Here is a 20,555-nt window from a genome sequence, read left to right on the forward strand (position 1 = left end):
TTACAGTCATACACAAGGATGTTCAACTCAACAGCTTTTTTTAACCTTATAAACTAGACTCTTTGTGAATACTTCCCAAATTGCCCAGCCTGAGGGAACCATTTCTTAGCTACCAGACCCTGACTGAGGCAAGAGTCCTTCAGATGTCAAGATGAGTAAGACAGAGCTCCTGTCTTCTGGGAGCTGACAGTGGAAGTAGGACTATAAAGTACAAACAGAAAAGGAACAGACTGTCCTATTAAGCTAAGTGTGCTGTAAGGCATACTGAGGTGTTTCTTTTATCCAGAGAAAGGAACAAAATGGGCTGGAGCATGAGGGAGGACTTTCAGTTACGTTCTCATCACTCTAACCAAGTATCTGACAGAGACAATTTTAGGACAGGAGAGGTGGGTTTTGGCTCTCAGTTTAGAAGGCGCAGTCCTTTGTGGCAGCTGGGGCAGCTCAGCCTGTGGTAGTGGGAGGTTGCAGCATAGCTTGCTCACATCTTAGAGGATCCAGGAACACAGAATGCCCCTGGGGAATCAGAAACACACATCAATTTCAAGGCTTGCTGCCAGCAACTCTTTTCTGCTAGCCATGCCCATGTCTCAAATGTTCTGCAACCTCCTAAAACAGCAACACCATCTGGGGACCAAGTGTTCAAACACATGAGCCGGTGGAGGACATTTTAGACATTTTACATCCAAACCACAGCAAGAGGCTCCTGAGAAAAGGGAGTGGTTTGAGTTGGGCCTCAGTATGGCCAGTGTTTGAGAAACAGAGAGGAGGGGGCAGCATGCTAGGTAGAAGGATTTAGGCTTAAGCAGGGACCAAGGTTCACAGCACCTGGGGCCTGGAACATCAGCCCTGAACCCAATAAGAAAGTAAAGAGGAGGAGGGAGAAGGGAACTCTGGAAGGGGGGAGGAAGCCTGGCTAGCCTGGCACTTGATCAAAGTGAATAGAGCCATGGTCTGCTCAGAGGCCCCTTGTCTGTCCAGGATGTAATCACCTCTTCTTTTAGGGCCACTGCCCCAAAGAGCTAGTGGCGATGAATGACCTAAGCATCAAATATCCCATCTTTGGAAAAGCCTTCAGTGCTAGCTAGTCCCCTCCCCGCAGTGGTCCCTGTGACACCCACTTTCTTAGCATCCACACTCCTGAATAGCTCTTTCCCACTGGGGGAAGAGAACAGAGTGACTGGATGTTGTGGAATGCTGTCCTCTGGACATAAGAATGCCATCACCACTCTCGGTAACTGTGATTAGCCCTGTGAGACTTTCACAAGACTGAGCCTATCAAGGTTCCATCGCAGGGTCGAGTTCATGAGGCCTTGCCCTCACGGAGGGTGTATAATTCACAGTTGCTGGAGAAGAAAGACTTTTCTTTGGTGATGAGCTATTGATTTTCTTTGGTGATACGCTCCTATGGGCAACCTCAGTTTAGCTCATTTGACAAACTAGATGGGTGGATTCAGTTTTAGTTTTTTGGTCTATTTCTGGTACCCTATCTGTGGTGAAGAAATATTCATTCATCTCCCCAGAAAAAGTTCACACAAACTTGGATCTAAAGAATGGAATATGGTGCGAGTGCATGTGTGTCGCAGTTTTAAAGGGCAGTGCGACATGCTTGCCCCCTATATGGGAAAGGGCATTGTGACATGCCTGGTCCCTGTGTGGGAAGACAGAGGCCCTGTTGTAAGGCTATCCCAGTGAAGTGTTGTAAGGCTATGTCTTGTGAAGAATCCTTCCTGGAAAGGAGGAGCGTCAGGGTAATTGCTCATGCACAAGCGTGAAGCAGAGCCTCAGGAGCTTTGGATGGTCCCAGCGGTCAGCTGGACTGCAGCCTGTGAAGTCCCTGAGCCAGGTCTTCCAGATTCTGACCCGTGGGAATCAAGAAACAAATGCCTGTGGTTGAAAAGCAGTAACTTGTTATGGTAAAGTAGATAACAACCCACCTCCCTGACCACAAAACTTATAGGAGCATGCCTGCTCCACACTGCACTTTCTGCCACTGATGCCCCCACCCCAGCCCTGGCCTGCGAAGTCCCACACAGGCTGACTCTTGTCACCTCTGCAATCTCCCCTTGTCCCACGCTGTTCCTCACTGCTCTGGTCACATAGGCTTCCCCGTTGCTTCTTGGACATGTGGGCATGCCTCTATCTCCGTGCCTTTGTCCCTACTGTCCTTTCTTCCCAAAACCCTCTCTTCCAGTCATTGGCATGGCTTTCTTTCCCTCTTCCTTCGGATCTCTTGTCCCAAGTCAGTTTCTCACGAACCCTTTCCTGATCACCCTATAACTTTATTTTCAAGCTGCATCCTAGCCCCATTCCTGGTGTATGTGTGTATGTATGTATGTATGTATGTATGTATATATGTATTATGTATTTCTTTATTTGCATAGCACTTATCAATGCATGATGCAGTACATTTTAAAATTATTTTTATTAGATATTAATTGTATAAAGGGTTCACTAAGACACGTGTATACAGTTACTTTGATTGTATTCATACACTCAAGCATTCTCTTGTCCCCCGACTCCCCCCACATTCCCAGGCCTCCCCCACTCTCCCCGACTCCCCCCTCACCACGTTCCCAGGTCCTTCCTCTTTCGGTTTTATATCTTCCATTTCTCCCCCTTAGCTTTCACGTGGGAGAGAAAATATGCAGCATTCGTTTTGTGGAACTGGCTTATTTCATTTAACGTCATGATTTCCAGTTCAGTCCATTCTCCGACAAATGATATAATTGTTTTTCTTTGTGGCTGAAGGTCTGCTGTGTAGGTCTGCCACACTCCCTTCATCCATTCATTTGTCCTGTTCATTGGTATCGTTTCTTACTAACATATAAGCTCCCAAGGCCAGGGACTTCTGTCTGTTTTGTTGGCTGCTGTACAGGCGGAATTTAGACCAGAGCCTGGTAGCACTAAGCAGCTGCGCAGTGAGGATGCCTGAATATATGACGATAGGCTGTTTCCTCTGTCAGAGCCTGTGCTAGGCAGTATTTTGCATCCATGGTTTTCATGTCCTGGTATACTTGCGGGATATCATGTTATAGCAAAAATAAGTAGACTTCTCAGTTTGTTATGACCTTGCTTAAGTCATATTTTGGGGGATTATCCGAGCAAGTACAGTGTACTCACAGGAGCCCTTGAAACAGCAGCAGCAGAAAATTCAGAGCTTGAAAAGGAGCTGGTGAGGAGTGGGGGCCACATAAGGAAGGGTGAAGGTAGCCCCCAAAAGGAAGAGAGCAATCCCCAGATGGCAGCTAGAGAGAAACAGAGCCTCCACCCCCAGCCAAGACCTGGGCTCTGCAGTGGCCCTAGTGAGCTGAAACCTCTACAAGAGCCATTCGGCCGATACCTTGATTTTGGTCCATGTAGCTCTGAACAGGGAACCAGGGGAGGCCACCTAGACCTCTTGCCTTCAAGACTGTGGAATGTCAGGTGTTTTAAGTGTCTAAAGTTGTGGCCATGTTATGGCAGAACTATAAATAGAGGCCCTTAACTAGTAGAGATTGTATTTGTCTGCTTAGTGTGAATGCAGAGCTGTTGTCCACCTGTCACTCTCGTGTGTAAAGTGCCCTGACCAGTGTGGTAAGAAGGGTCTGCTGTGTGAATGGAAGAATGAACACATGAGCTCCCACCTTGCAGTGGGGTGTGGCATTTGCTGGTTGGTCTGGAGAGTCAAAGGACTATGAGACAATCTGGAGCCACAGAGAGTTATAACAGGACATCGTGAGTAGATTCCTGGGGCACTTGGGATGGAGCTGCCTGTGCAGAGGAGCCTGGCTCTGTGTACAAGTGCTTATCCCCCACTATGCAGAAGTCAGACTGACTACACTGGCCAGAGACCATGAGGCAGAGTTCGGTGTTACATCAAAAGGCGGCTAAGGCTTCATCGGCAATGTGTCCTAGGGAAAAAGATGGTACTACTCTGGATCTCAGTTTCCTCATCTGTTGAATGGGAATGATTACAGCCTCTACCTCCTGAGAATTCCTAGTGAATATCACAGAGGCTGTGCAAGTAGAGGCCTTCATATACATAACAATAAATGATTGTCATTTTTCTTGACGTTGAGTATAGTATCTTGGTGCTTTCTGGAGGAAAGATCTGAATGAGTGTTTAAAGAGAATTTTCCTTGTGTTGGATACAAATCTGACCGGTAGCCTTAGCTTGCTCATACTGCAAACTTTCCCAACCCACCTCTGCTTCTGTTTCACCTACCCAGAGAGAGCAGGCTTCCTGTACTGCATCACCCAGGAGCCAGATTTATGCAAAGCAAATGTAACTGATATTATGAAGCACCATGCTTACAAAACTCATGGGAAAAAATGACAGAGACCAGTTGATTGATTTGGAAATAAGGAAAGGGGATAGGTAGCTAGTGTCACCAAACATACACAGGACATCTATTACATGTTTACACACACACACACTCCCCTGAAAAGGTTAGACAGTTAAACTATCATGGGAATGGACACAAAATATTGCATAGGGAGTTAGAGGCAAGAAACACAGAGAGACATAATGCACTGCAAATTAAAGTCATTTATAAAGTACAACTGGAACTCTGATAGAGAGAAATGATTAGTCAGCAGAAGTGGGTGTCCTGTTACCTATTTACAGGGTATTTTCATGAGACAAGAGAGAATGTATTTATTAAGGACTTGCTGATGTACAGATAATGTCACACGCTGAGGACACAAGACTAATTTGCCTGAAAGTGATTTTGTTTGTTCTTGGCTCTGTGGTCCCCTGTGCATTCTGTAGAGTGTGCCTTCCCATGAGACAGACCGTCTTCAGCTCTTGGCTGGCCCTGACTGGTTCTGTGGACAGAGAGAAGCTTAGAGAAGCTTTCTTAACAAGGTCGCCACAGCCTCCCTGCACTGGCAAAGCACTACCACCTCAGTCTGGCAGTGTTACATGGTCTCTGTTGCTGTGTCTGGCCTCTGCCTGGGGACAGAGCTTTCAGTGTGAGATGCCTGAGAAACAGAAGGAAGGAGAGGGCATCAGCAGAGAGAGCCATTTGTGATACTGAAGGAGAAGTGGAGGCATCTGCAAGGGAAAATGAACAAAGAAACCAGAGAAAACAGGTGGCTATTGGAAAAGACAAGGGCTCCAGTGGAAAAAACAAACAAACTGAGCAGTTGGACGGGTAGAGCTAGAGGGAGAGAGACAGGAGCTTGCCCTCCTCAGACTCAGCACATGGGAAGTTTCGAGAAGGTAAAATAAGACTATGCATGCAAGATACTTAACATGGTGCCTGATACTTAGGGAATACTCTTTTTTTTTTTGGTCTTTTTGAGACAGGGTCTCCCTGTAGCCCCAGCTGTCCTGGAACTCACTCTGTAGACCAGGCTGGCCTCGAACTCACAGAGGATCTGCCTGTCTCTGCCTCCCAAGTGTTGGGATTAAAGGCGTGTGCCACCACACCCAGCTGGGAATACTCTTAATCAATGAAAAGATGGCTATTGATACCATTATATTATGAGAAATATTAATAATGATGCATATATTTTAGTAACTTTTTCACTGTCTAAACAGCTTATCTGAATTTTAAATTTTGAAAATGTATTCATTTTTATTTGTATGAGTGTTTTACCTACATGTATTTAAGTGCACCATGTACATGCAGTACCCTCAGAGGTCAAAAAAGGATGGCAGATCCCCCTGCAACTGGAGAGATGGTTATGTGGGTGCTGGGAACAGAATCCAAATCCTCTGGAAGAGTAGCCAGTGCTCTTAACTGCTGAACTATCTCTCCAGCTCCCTTACTTGAATTTTAGAAGCACTCAGGAAGCTTATCCTAAAGATCATACTTGCTAAAGCAATATTATCTGTTAAAAAAAGACCGGAACCAAGTCTCCACAGATGGGACAGCAACACAGCAAACTAAAGGCTGCAGATGTTTCCTGACGTCAAGGAGACCACCTGATTTGAGAGAACTTGAAAGTGGGTTTGTTTCTGCTCCTCCTGTTCAATAAACGTTATGCCTACTGTGTCATAGCACAGCGCAAACTACTGGTGAGCTTTGCCATGATCAATACAGAGTACCCTGGGAAACACCTGGGTGGACCTTTTGAGGCTAGAGATGCCAGAGACAAATTTCCACAGCAGAGAAATAGCAAGAAGGAAGAACACGACCTGCTTGAGTCCCCAGAAAAGCTGGGACAAGAGACCAGAGCCAGGCTTTCCTAGTCTCACCTGTGGTGGCGTCTCTTTTTCTGTCCAACCAGCTTTCTTTCCATTCTCCCCAACATTCTCCCCAATTTTCCTTTTAGAGCCAGGTGTTCCCCATTTTTAGGCTGTGTTTCAAATGCAACTGATGGTGCCCAGGCCAAGAGGAGAAGCGTGAGACCCAGGCTTGCTCATCAATACTGACTGCTGGAAGGCCCAGGTGAGCACATGACCCAAGTGGAATCAGTAAGATTCAGTTATGGGATGTTTCCTGAAATTGCTGAACACAAATCATCTCTTTCTAAGGGTTGTCTGGAGGCTCCCAGGAGAAGAGATCCTGCTTAGAGTCTTGCTTAGGTCAAGACCTAAGGAAAACTGGGTCAGTGTAAGAACAGGTTCTAATTCTGTCATTTGAGATTCCTGCATCTGGCAGAGCTTGAAATCAGTTATCCTACTAAAGAAAAAGATGATAGAGATAGAAAGGTAGATGATAAATGGATCATATAGAGAAGAGTAGATAGATGACAATAGATGGTAAAGAAGAATGACAGACAGACAGTAGTCAGACTAACAGAGACAGACACTTAGATACTGGTATGATGATAAGTATGAGGAGAAGCAGATATAGGTAGGAATCAATAGATAATACAGAAGGAGGATTGGTATATGATAGACATACAGATATGAAGATCGCTAACACAGAGGTGAGTAGGTGGCTAGCTTATGCTGCTTGGAGATGAGTTTATGTCACAACTGAAAGAGTCCTAAGTAATATAAAGTTTGTTCTTTCTTCAATATCCCTCTGCCTCTTCGCTGCTGTCACATGTGGAAACAAGCTGGGATATGGATCACTGTGTTCCTGAGTGCTTCTCAGTGAACAACATCCTCTATGTTAATCAGCATGGTGTCTGGAGGTGATGCTGCTGATGTGTCCTGGCCCTATGCCAACTGGGCTTCTGGGAAGAGGAAGGGAGATGGGGTTGGTGGTGGAGTGTGCCTATGGCGGCAATGAACAGCCCTCTTTGTATGCCCCTTTGTGACATGGGACCTTAGCACTGAGAACCCGTAGTTCAGGTGTCAGGTCTGTCATAGCAACCATCAGAGAAAGCATCTTCATAGTGAAGCCACTGTGAAGTTCTAGCTTGTAATGTTACCATCCTCTTCACAGCTGTTGGTGTTGGAAGTGAGATACAGAAGGAATATCGCTGGGATGCAGGCAATTGTAAGAATTCAAAAGTGGTAAGATATAGTTTGGACTATGATTTTCTTATGGGGACCTTGTAAAATTCCATACATCCAAGTCCCCAGTCTATGAAATAGGAATAACTATGCCTTCCTACTTCTTGGGGCTTTCCAGAACTCAAAGGTGATTAGTAAGTAACAAAATGACAGTCTGCTTATTAATGTGTTAGGATCCATGTTCCCATGTTCACCTGCCTACCTTTCCTTGTGAAAGTTTCCCAGAGGCCCTGAGAGCTAGGTGGTATTATGTATCTTGTGTTGAAGAGATAACATGGCCCAAAGAAGTTAAGTGATTTTTCTTGAGGTCACATAGCATGTGAGTGGCAGACCAAGAATTGGGACTTAATGAGTGACCTGGGGCTGTGTATATTGTTTTCTAACACTGCCTTGAACATTCAGGGAGCAAGAGCCAGAGATGCAGAGCAGCTGGGCTCTTTGGGTTCACTTGCTCTATTTTTTGCTAGGTGTTCAAAACTCTTTTCAGAACTTTTGGCATCCTGGGATAATTTACTGTCTTACGTAAGGCAGGTAGATCTTTTAATAAACAACGTTGAAATCTCAGTCGCTCAACATACTAGAATTGTATTGCCCATTCTGTGGGTGTTTGGTGGCCTTCCTGTGGTGATCCAGGGACCTAGGATTGTTCTAGCTTGTGATGTTACCATCCTCTGTGGCCCAGGAGTGCCCTGCTGCCTCCTTTACATTCAACTGGAAGACACAGAGAGAGAGGATTGTACATGGAAAGGTTTCTATGGTTCAGGACAAGAAATGAGTTAGTTTCAGCTCAACTTGACACAAACTAATCACCTAGGAAGAGGGATCTCAGTTCAAGAATTGTCTCCATCAGATTGGCCTGTGGGCTTGTTTGTGGAGCACTTTTTTGATTGCTAAACTGATAAAGGAGGGCCCAGCCCACTGTGGGTGATGCCATTCCTAGGCAGATGGGCTTGTGCTGTATGAAAAAGGTAGCTGAGGAAGCCAGAGGGAGCAAGTCAGCAAGCAGCATTTGTCTGTGGTCTCTGCTTTAGATCCTGCCCCCAGGTTTCTGCCTTGAGTTCCTGCCCTGGCTTCCCTCAAACATGGGCTGTAACCGGTACGCCAAACAAACCCTTTTCTCCCCAAGTTGCTTTTGCTCATGGTGTTTATCACAGAAACAGAAAAACAAATTAGAGTAGTAAACAGTCTCACTTCAGGCACAGTTCCTTGACCAGAACTCAGCTACACCACACATCCCTGCAAATGAGGACGGAATGTGATCCAGCCATGTGCTCAAAGAACATGGCCTTGCTGAACACACAGAAGTCACTGTCCAGAGAAAATAACTAGACTTTCCTGACTAGAAACTAATAGGTGGTTTAACTGAATTCATTCTGTCTTCAGCCCAGAAAATCAAGGCAATAAAGGTCTCCAGATGGATTCTTTGAATAAGGCATGATGTATGAGAAAGAGGGGAAGTAACTTCATCTCTTCATCCATTAAACACCTGATAATCACATAATAAGATTATCCTTAGGCCCAAAGCATCCCTATCCCTTCCCCTGTTAGTGTGTCATTAGCTGACAGCTCTCAGCTGAGTTGTTCTCCCAGAACTGTGAAGACAGCCCTCTCACTCAAGGTCATAACCTCTTCACAGGGACAGCTACCAGACAATGACTTGATGTGCAAGGATAAAGTCCCAACTCCCTTGACTCGAGGCTGATTCCAGCCACAGAACTTCTGTGGGATTTGTTGAGGCCTTCTTGTGACTGTGTCATAGTTCACACCATCCTTTTGTACAATCTGTGGGATTTGTTGAGGCCTTCTTGTGACTGTGTCATAGTTCAAACCATCCTTTTGCACAATCTTATTTCTTTCCTCTTCAACAGATATGGTCCTGAAGACACTCCTCAATCAACTTCCCGTGGACAAACTCCATCTCAGCCTGTTTCCTTGGAAACCAACCTAAGGTAATTGGTGCCAAGAGTGGTTTAAAGAAGCAGACTCCAAGGTGGGGTTTTCAGGCCAGACCACCTGCTAAGTGGCTGACAATGCAAATACCATCCTGGTTGTCATGGAGAAGGAATGAACCTCAGGATGGGTAGCAGTATAATCATTAACCTTTACCAGTGGTGACCAGGAGTCAGGTAACAGTGGAAGGGAATGGGGATGGGGTTATCCCAGGCCTTTCAGAAGTATGGGGACGTGGTAATTGGATAGAGTGTGAAATCAGAAGACTCAATGATAATCCACGTACCAGGAAAGGACAAGTGAGTGACTGAGGGTGTTTAGTTACACATTAAAATTCAATTGGATGGCATATGGCATCTTTGTCTGTGTATGAGTGTCTTATTCTTTGCAGCCAAAAGGCAGAAAAAACACTAAGGAGCAGGCCTCATATTGAATTATGAATGTACCAAAGTCCAGAGGTGATAGAATCCTCTCTTTTGGAAAATCTCTACAAGGGTCAGAGTTGGGAAGGAACAGGACACTGAGATATGGAATGTAGCAACATCTGGGTTTATGTTTGAGTCTTGAATCCACCAATCCTTCAGGATACTCTAGGCTAAAAGGAGTACTCTACCCTCCCATTAAAGGCTAGTCAGGCTTCTTGGTACCAAAATCTGTCTCAGTTGGAATTTTGCTGCAAAGTACTATAGATTGGATATATGAAATAACAGAAATTTCTCAGCTGTGGAGGCTGGAATTCCAAGGTCACAATGCCAGCACCATTGGGTTCTGGTGAGGGCTCTCTTCCTGGCTTGCAGATGGCTGGCCTGTCCTCACTTGGCAAAGAAAGAGAACAGGGAGGAGGAGGGGAAGGAGAGAAGGGCAGGGCACACACACACACACACACACACACACACACACACATACCACACACACACATACCACACACACACAAGATTAAGTTTCTTCTCCTTAAACTGATATCAGTACTATCAGATTAGGGTCCCAGACTTATGGCCTTATTTCATCTTGATAACCGTCTAAATTCTATATCACCAAATATAGTCATAATCAGGGTTAGCACTTCAGCTTGGGAATTGAGTGGCACAATTTAGTCCGTAGCACCCCCGTGCTTGATGGGTATATATAGGCCCCATGGAAACACACCGACCCTATCATCTCCCCACCACCAAACAAATGACTACGGTTTCGTGACAGAGGAAGGGAACCCTAAGCCTCCAAGGGAGGACAGGCACATATTATCCTGATGGACCGGCAGGATCTAACAGATATGTCCCAGTAGGAGACTGGAAAATATGCATGAGGCTATATGGGGAGGGTCCTGGATCAAAGGCACAGTCAGATCAGATGAGGGAGAAATCAATATGGGCACACAAAAGACAGTAAGATACCCATAGAGTGGCTCTTGAAACTGTGAATAAAATTATGATCCAAGTTAAGTAAAAATGGCAGAATTTCTAGTGCAACCGTGAACGAAGCTTAGAAGCTATGGTACATAGAGCTCAGAACCCTTCAGTCAACTACGTTCTGCAGTTGGGACCAGAAGACACTATTTATTAAAGAAGTGAGGGACGGCTGGTGAAGGGGCACAGACATTGTTGAGAATTGTGGCTAACTTCTGTGATCTAGGATGATGACAGGAAAAGCTATTTCAAAAGTGGACCCCTTGGTATCAAGGAAGATGGTAGTGCTCAGCCAGACAGAAGCAAGAATCACTGTAAAAGGTGGTGAGGTCAGAGGGCTAGTCAAGGAGGCCTGCCTCTCAGGGAATTCTGGAGAAGCTTAATAGACTCCAGCATGGCTGAGGAGAACTAAGATAGTTAACCTGAAAAACTAAAGGAAATCAACAATGGGCAGTCAGGAGACTGGGAGCCGTTGTCCCAACAAAACTACAATCTGTAGAACAGGTTTGCATCTGACCAATTTTTACACCTATACTTGATGTGTAAAGAGATGCTAGGTTCTCAGAAAAAAAGAATCCTGTAACATATGGCAGTTATATGAAATAATTCACCCAATTCTTCTATAAAGGGACTCATAGCCACTTAACAGGATGCTGAGGAAAAAGGAATCCAAATATTGGGGCTGTAATTCAAGGCACCATCATGATCTCCTGATTAAAGTGGGAGTGCTAGGTAACCAGATATTAAATGAAGTCTGAGAACAGTTGGATCACATTAGGTGCACTGGGTCCACAGTCTCACACAAGGGTCATTTTTTTAGTCCCCAATATATCCTAGGAACCAAGATGTTTGCTAATCAGAAAAACTACCACATTTATTCCAAGGCTTGTGGGTGAGAGTTTGTAATAGTGAAAAGGCCAGTGGAGGGGCTAGAGAAATGGGTCAACAGCTAAGAGCATTGACTGCCCTTGCAGAAGACCCAGGTTCAATTCCCAGCACCCACATGGTGGCTAACAACTGTCCATAACTCCTGTTCTGGGGGTTCTGACACCTTCTTCTGACCTCTGTGAGCATTGCACTGTACATACAGGCAATACACATAAAAAATAAAAAATAATAATAAAGAAATAATAAAATAAATAAATAAATAGAAAAGGCCAGTGGAAGCCTCTGGAACTGTCTCCATCTGACACACAAGACTTCAAACACTACGACATATGAGGTGAATAGATGGGATTATTTCCATCTTCGGCATCTGAGGATACAGATATGTTGGTCCCTTTATATTCTGATCCACAGGTCTGGCTCCTATAAAAGCCACATAGATCTTGGAGGGTGAATCTCAGTCAGGTGGTAACTCCAGGTCTCCCTCAGGTCCATGGCATGGGGTTGTGTAGTCAGTGAGTGAGCACGCTCTTCTCCAGGTCAGTAAGGAAAAGAATTGCCAAGCTCATATTCTCCCAGACCAAAACCAGCTTCCAGTACCAACTTTCCCAAGGCTACAATATCCACCAGATAGTTATGGATCAACCAGACCTTCAGGGAACAATCTACTGTGATACTGTATTAATGAACAGGTAAACAGAAAGTGGCAAATGTGTTGGTGTATGCACTAAAAAGGTGGGAAATAAATCCCATCAAGACATAGGAACTACAATAATGGTGAAAATGTGAGGGGTCCAGAGGATGGAAGCAGACTAAGAGACCCATCCAACTATAATGAACAAAACATTGCATCCTCCACTTCTAGCTGTGAGGAAGGCACAAACCCTGGGTGGCCCCTTTGGGTCCTGAGCAGAGCCTGTTCCCTACTGGGCATGCTGCTATGGTTCATCTGTCAGGTGACTACCAGGACTGCTGACTTTGTAAGGGAGCCAAGACCAGGAAATGGCTCTTCGGCAGCTCCAGGCTGACATGGAAGCAGTCCTGCTGCTTGGACCATATGGCCTACCAAACCCTAAGGTACTGAGCTACTGGTAGTGGCTCCCAGGGTTCCAGGTGGAGGTTATGTCACGTTCTTAGACTTCCAGAGTTCTTAGAGCAAAACTGTGATATCTGTAGCAGAGAAGTAAACATCATCCAAAAAAGTCCTTTGGGCATGCTACCAGCATCAAGTGGGGATGGAGCGCCTAGCTGCCCTGGCTGTGCAATATAAAGTGAGCATATGGCCAGGATGAATAACCATGAACTGGGTTGTCACAACCTCCAACTGAGGTGGAACAGACCCAGACACAATCTCTTGCAGCACCGCTGAGGTATATCCAGCCATGGTCAGGGACAGAGGCACCAGTAAGCTGCATAGTGCCATCCAGACCCCCACATCACCAAACTTCATACTGGCATAGTTCTCCTTCAGTCAATGGAAGGATCCTTATAGTCAGCCAGCTGATGGCAGAGGACAGGGTGAGCTTGGTTCATGGGTATTATTACTTAGTGTGTCAGTATGAGTTCAAATGATTTCTACTGAACTCTAGGCCCACTTAGGGGTACTCACGTGAGACAGAAATGAGAGAGGAATTCTCCCCATAGGTAAAATGTTGTGCATTGCACCAGATTATTCTCTTTGAGTGGAAAGAGAAGTGGCTTGAATTAAGAATGGAGATGTCCCTCAGTATTTTATAGGGACTCATAGACTGGCAAATGACTGGGTTGTGGATCTGGAAGCAGAAAAAATGGGTCAAGAAAATTTCAAGAAAGGGCAATATGGGTGAAAAATGCAAATATTGAATCGGGCGTGGTGTCATGTGCCTTTAGTCCCAGCACTCGGGAGGCAGAGGCAAGTAGATCTCTGTGAGATCGAGGCCAGCCTGGTCTACATAGTAAGTTCCAGGCTAGCTGGGGCTTCAGGAATTCCCTGTCTCAAAAAGATTTAAAAAAAAAAAAAGAAAGAAAGAAAGAAAGAAAGAAAGAAAATATTTAAACATGGAGTGTGAAGTTTATCGTCTCTCATCTTAAATAAAGCTTATTGGTGAGTAACTACTACCAAATAACCAGGGGAAGAGAAGGATTTGTCCTCAGCAGGTTGGCCAGTCTTACGCTGGGGCAGGTTGACTCTAAAGAACTAACCTGTGCCAAAGCTCTGTAGAGGAATTCAGTACTTCACCCAGCATGGACCTGCAGCCTTTACCCTCTTGCTGGTCCTGAGGGAAACCCCAGTCAACTTGTTGCATGCACATCTCTGTCTCACAGTCTGCTGACCAGTGTCATTCACTCTGTGAAACCCACTGTCAGGGGTGGGCTGAGTAACAACACAGGGAACACCTACCAATGACACTCCCCTCCATGTGTGATGAACTCTTCTCTGCCCAGGACACTCCTCTCAGTGTGCCAAGCCCTTCTGGTGTTCTTTCTGGGAAGGCAGCATCTTGTGGGGCTTCACCAGCTCACCCAGAGATATAGGCACTCCTGAAAATCTGGCCATGAAAGGCATCTCTTGTCTCTTTTTCCTTGATCTAGCATTAACTAAAAGAACAATAGAAAATCCCTAAATCCAATATATCAACTGGAGAAAAGAGAAAGACAAATTTTCAAAGTGAAAAAAACACCATATTATTATTTACAGACTCTGGCAAAAAAAATTAAATAAATTCTGGAGTCCACAGAAATAATAAAGAAGAGATTAGACACCAGATTTGATTCACCACCCAATCTGGACTCCTCATCCCAATTCTGATAGAACATTATTTTCAAATGTTCTGATTTGAACTCCATGGCTCAGGTAATTATTTTAAGGCAAACATTTTTTCTCCATGTAAGAAGGGAATTTTGGCATAGATAAGATCACTTAGAAGAGTCTATCTATCTATCTATCTATCTATCTATCTATCTATCTATCTAATCCATCATCTATCTATCTACTATCTATCTATCTAGCCTCTAGCATCTGTATCTATCTATCTATCTATCTATCTATCTATCTATCTATCTGTCTATCTATCTATCTATCTATCTATCTATCTATCTATCTATCATCTATCTAGCTATCTAGCATCTATATCTATCTATCTATCGTCTATCTATCTATCTATCTATCTATCATCTATCTAGCTATCTAGCATCTATATCTATCTATCTATCGTCTATCTATCTATCTATCTATCTATCATCTATCTAGCTATCTAGCATCTATATCTATCTATCTATCGTCTATCTATCTATCTATCTATCTATCATCTATCTATAATCTAGCATCTATATCTATCTATCTATCGTCTATCTATCTATCTATCTATCTATCATCTATCTAGCTATCTAGCATCTATATCTATCTATCTATCGTCTATCTATCTATCTATCTATCTATCATCTATCTAGCTATCTAGCATCTATATCTATCTATCTATCGTCTATCTATCTATCTATCTATCTATCATCTATCTATAATCTATCATGAATATATCATCTATCATTTATTGTCCTATCCCCTGCTCCCTACTTTGCCAGACTGGGAGACCTAAGGTACTGGACTACTGGTAGTAAATAAAGAGACCGACTTGAGCAATGGCCTTGTGTTGGAAATGTTGCTGCCCACAGCGTCAGCTTGAACAAAGGAATTGCCTGTCTTTGAGTCCTGAGGTCTGAGGAATTTCTGTTCCCAGTACACAGAGAGTACTTTCCACAGTGACTCTTGGTGAATCTGAAGTTAGGAAATGCTGAATAAACTCACTAACCTTTGGACACCAGAGTCCCCTGAGGACACAGTATCAGTACTGCCCCTAGGGCTCACTTTGGTCTAACCCGGGAAAGCAGAAAACCTATGGAAGCAGAGGCCCAATGCTCCTGTGTCTGTCTTTGCCCCACACAGTCACGGACACTAGTGATGAAGAATCAGACTCCCATCCCAGCAAGATGTCGACAGGCCCTGTGTGGAGCCTTGGGATAGTTTTATTATAATCAGATAGGCAAGTGACCATGTCTTCCCTTTATGTTTTAATTTAAAATTTTAGTATGAAAAGGAAAACATGCCCAAGTGATTGGGAAGTTTGGAAACAGGCTGAGTGAGGGCAGATCGAGGGACTCAAGTGATGTCAGGACTCTTTCCCTTCTGTCCCTCTCCTCTCCCTCTCCCCCCGCTGTCTCAGCATGGCTTGCCCTGTGCCGTCTCCATCCCCAGGCAAACCTCACTCACATGGAGGCAAGGGTGGGCCTAGGAACGCTCACTGGCATGGTCCACGGTGCCTTGAATTCTTTTCTCCCTTCTGTTGCTCCATACAATGCCTTGTTCCTGGCTCCCTTTGAAGAGCTACCATCTTGTTCTTTCCCATCCTAGTGCTCAGAATCTCTGGACAAATGATTTAACCCCAGTAGCTCTTGGATTGGGTCAGGATGGCCCTGGGTCTCTGTTGAACTGAGTTTCCATATTTTAAGTTGGATAAAGGACATTGTGAAAGACTTTCCTCCTTGCAGAGAAATCCTACCCTGTTCTTTAAACATGCTTGCCCAATGTAGAGAACCCATGTCTGCAGTGGAGCGGGAAGGCAGGTAATGGATCTGAAGACAGAGGGAGGCTGGCATTACATGGGTGCTGCCCTGGTCTTTGCTCTCTGGCAGCATGCCCTTTCCTGCTTGAAAGTACTCCTTGTCTGCTGGTTGGCAGATCAATGGGCGACATTGTGTTGGCATTGGTATTTGTCTAGAAAAATCTCCCCGACTGACCCAATTCCTGTAATGCATAAAAAATGACAGAAGTGATATTTTTGTTCTTGTTTCACTTTCATTCATCTTATTTGATCAGGGCTGAGCAAAACTGACATCTCATCAAACTCCAAAGTGTGTTTCAGCACCAGGTTCAGCGGAGGGTGGCATTTAAAACACAGACGTTGCAGGAACAAATGTATTTGCCAATCCCGTCCAGCCATGTAAACCTGACCTTTCTCCTGTAGATTTATTGACATGAGCCTGTTTTGTATCATATTTCATTATTGTGCATGGAAGGATTGAAAGCTCTTCTCCTGGAAAACAACTCAGTTGGGGCCAGAGTGGCCCATAAACCTTCCCTTTCCTTCATGGAGAGAAAGTCAGGTACTGGCAGGATTAACACAATTCCTCAAAGGGTGCCTTTAATTAAAAAATACTGAGTACCAGCAGCACAGGCTGGGAAGAAATTTCCATCTAGTATCTGGTAGGAGCGAGGCGCTGCATCCAAGGTGACTGTTGTTTATTTGCTGAGGGGTCCACGCCCCCTCCCATTCAGCACAGAACCCATCTCTGATGAGTGCGCATGCTATCTGCATTGTGACACACTCATCTCAGAAGTCTACCACTACAGAAGCAGAACTCATCCACTGGCATGCTCGTAAGACAAAGTATCTGAGTTTAGAGATTCCCTTCAGTGCTGGGGACATGGCAGTGAACAAGAAAATCTAGATTCCTCTTTTCCAGGAGCTTCAGCGCTTGTAGGAAAAATAACCTATATATTAAGAATGAAGTCAATGCAAAAACATTATGAAATGAGTATTTGATACTGTGTATAACAGGAAAGGGGATAGAGAATTCTTGATGGGGGAGGGGGTGATGGCTCCTCAGGGACACTGTCTCCTGAGATGGGGAGAATAGGATTTGAGCTGAGATCTGATTACTGAAATGTGTGCAGTAGGGGCACACACTTGGAACTTCAGGAGTGAGGAACAGTCAATTCCACCATAGCCCATGAGGGAAGCAGAGCAAATCAGATGAGCCCACCTTCAGAGACCAAAATACAACAGTGGGGAGTTTAGAGGCAGTTAAGGAGGGGTACTGACAGAAAGGGGTTACTTTGGCTTGTAGGGTAGGGATGGTTGTATGTTGGAGCCAGATCTAACAAGTGTTTGTCATAGCCAGACCTCATGCAATCCACTGAGCCAAAATATGTATTTGTGTGAATCCATTCCCCCTCTCCCTCCCCATGGAAAGAGTAAATCGAGCTTTTCCCACAGGCAGTAGAGGACAGATAGCATTTATGATCCTCGTGTTTCTGTCTTTTCTCTGGACACAGCAACTTCCTTTTTTCAAGCTCTTCTTCATATGACAAGATTTTCAATCTCTCTCCCCATCTCCTCATCCTCCCCTGGCTTTGTTCTAACCTCCCTTGTCTCTTATGCAGCAAAAAGCATAAAATACAACAAAATGTCACCTTTGTCAGTGCCTTAGTGTCTTGTCAGTGGCTGTTTGAGTGGCAGCCCAGGAGCCCTGGCTTTCCTGTTGGGATGGTTCCCTCTCAGTCACTCTCCGAGATACCTTTCCTGAAGGTTTACAGAAAGGTCCTTTATGAACTTAGCATTTATTAGGTGTCTCTCTTGCACTTGACACAGATCCATTTTTGCCTGACATGCAAACTCCTGGAAAACTGATCTTATGACCCATTTGGGGGAAACAACAAAGACCACCAATAAAATCTAACAAAATCAAGTGTGATCAGTGCCCAAAACACCAGTTTGGTTTCCTAATGGGTCAAGAGAGAGGGGACCGGAAACGTGGAAGCTTCCCTGTTCCCTGACACCTAGAAAACCCATGTTAAGCACACAACGCAAGTTTTCAGGGCCTCTGAGGGGCATGTCTGTGCAGCTTCCCCTGGCTGAAGTTGGAGAGCCTGGAGGCTCAGGAATGGGCTTTGGCTGTGAGGAAAATGGACTGCAGGCGCAGCTCTCAGCCCTGCGAGAGACTGGGACCAAGAAAGACAGCCACTGGCTTTGGACCTCAGACACAGCCTACAGACCAATGGGGATGGTGTCCAGAGCTGGCTTGCAGCACCCCAGGGTGAAGAACCAAATGACCCTTTGAGAGCTGCTAGTCCTATCAGGGAAACTGAGACTCAGAGAAGAGCACAAGCTTCCTTTTAGGTTAGAGACACAGCTTCAGTTACTCAAGTTGTTTTTCTTCTCGGCTCTCAGAAGCAGGGAAGAAGGGGGTTAAGGGCTGGAGGCTCAGCCGCTTGCCATGTAGGACATCTGATTATGCCATGGTTTCCTGAACAGGCAGACTGGGCCATTCCGGGGATGAGAAGGTTTCACATCTGCACAGTGGACCCTGGAGACAAAAGTTCTGGAGTGGGGTACTGAGCTGCACACAGCGAGTAGGATTTGCAAACTCTGCCTTTCCATCTGTAAAATGCATATAACTGGCCAGCCTTCCACCCAGCACTCCTCTATCACTGTAGAGTGCGAGTCCCTTTCACTGCCACCCTGGGAGGTCTGTGCCATTATCCTTAGTGGGGACTCCAAGGCCCAGGCAGATTAGGCATAAAGTGACTTAGTGGGAGCCTGAGGCATCTGGATCCAGAAATACTCTTTTTGGTAATTACCAGGGGAGAGCAATAATAAATGATTATTATTAATAATAATTAAGGAGGCTGAGGCAGGAGGATCATGAATTTTGTTTTGTTTTGATTATTTTTGAACTCTTTATTTTTGTGTGTATTTTGGCTGCATGTATTTAAGTGCACCCATGTGAACAATGCCTACAGAGGCCAGAAGAGAGTGTCACATCCCTGTAACTGGAGTTACAGATGGTTCTGAGCTGCTGTTAGGTGCTGGGAACTGAACTGGGGTCCTCTGTCAGTCAGGGCTCTTAACCACTGAGCCATCTCTCCAGTCCCTGTTAGTTTTTGAGATAGGGTCTCACTATATAACACTGGCTGGACTGGAACTATGTAGACCATACTTGCCTGAAACTCACAGAGATCTACCTGCCTCTACCTCCTGTTGCTGGGTTAAAGGCGGCCACCACTACACTCAACTAGAGGATCATGACTTTGAGACCACACTGGGCTACAAAGTGAGATCCCATCTCAAAAGAACTGATGATAAAATATAAGTCATGAAGAGGAATGAACCTCTCACAGCCTTTTGATTAAAACTTAGTGGATTAGCTAGGCATGGTGGCACAGGCCTTTAATCCCAGCACTTGGGAGGCAGAGGCAGGTGGATCTCTGTGAGTTCAAGGCCAGCCTGGTCTACATAATGAGTTTCAGGCCATCTGGGTCTACTGTCTCAAAAAGACCAAAAAAAAAAAAAAAAACCCTCAGTGGATTGATATATGGGTATCAACCACGTCTTTTATTTTCTGTTTTGTAGTACTTTAATATTTAGGGTCATAGATTAAGTAATTCCTAGAGAACATAAGCATCTCACCCTAGGAGAGAGTGTAATTTTTAAAAAATATTTTATTTATTATTTTTATTTTATGTCTATGAGTGTATTGCCTGCGTGTATGTGAGTGCACCCGTGTCATGCAGTGCTGTGGAGGTCAGAAGGGGGCTTCGGATTCCCCTGGAACTGGAGTTAAAGACGGTTCGTAGCCTCCATGTGGGTGCTGGGAATTGAACCCAGGTCCTCTGCAAGAGCAGTCAGTGCTCTTAACCGCTGAGAGAGGGTATACTCTTAATTCGGAGTCTATACCCTTATCACTTTCTTTTACTTTTTTCATTTTTATTTATTTATTCCCTATGTGCATACGCACATGAAGATGTGCCACAGAACATGTATGGAGGTGAGAGGACAATTTGTGGGAGTTGGTTCTCTCCTTCAACCATGTGGCTTCTGGGAATTGAACTCAGGTCCTCAGGGATGGCAACAAGCACCTTTACCTACTGAGCCATCTCTCTGATCAATCATCTGCTTTTTAAAAATCTATCTCTTACCATTTTGATCACATCTGACCTGTGGACTAGCTACCAGATAACTAAGGACCCACGGCCCAGAGCCTGCTGGCACAGGTAGTTCATTCTAAACTATTTCTCTTGCCTTGCCTCTTCCAGCTGTGGAAACCTCACTCAAGGCTCTTGTCAAGGTCCCTTTCTCCTTCTCCTTCCCCATCCACGTGGGTCCCCT

The sequence above is a fragment of the Nannospalax galili genome, unplaced genomic scaffold (genome assembly GCF_000622305.1).
Source record: "Nannospalax galili isolate Female #2095 unplaced genomic scaffold, S.galili_v1.0 scaffold108, whole genome shotgun sequence".
Classification (NCBI taxonomy): domain Eukaryota; kingdom Metazoa; phylum Chordata; class Mammalia; order Rodentia; family Spalacidae; genus Nannospalax; species Nannospalax galili.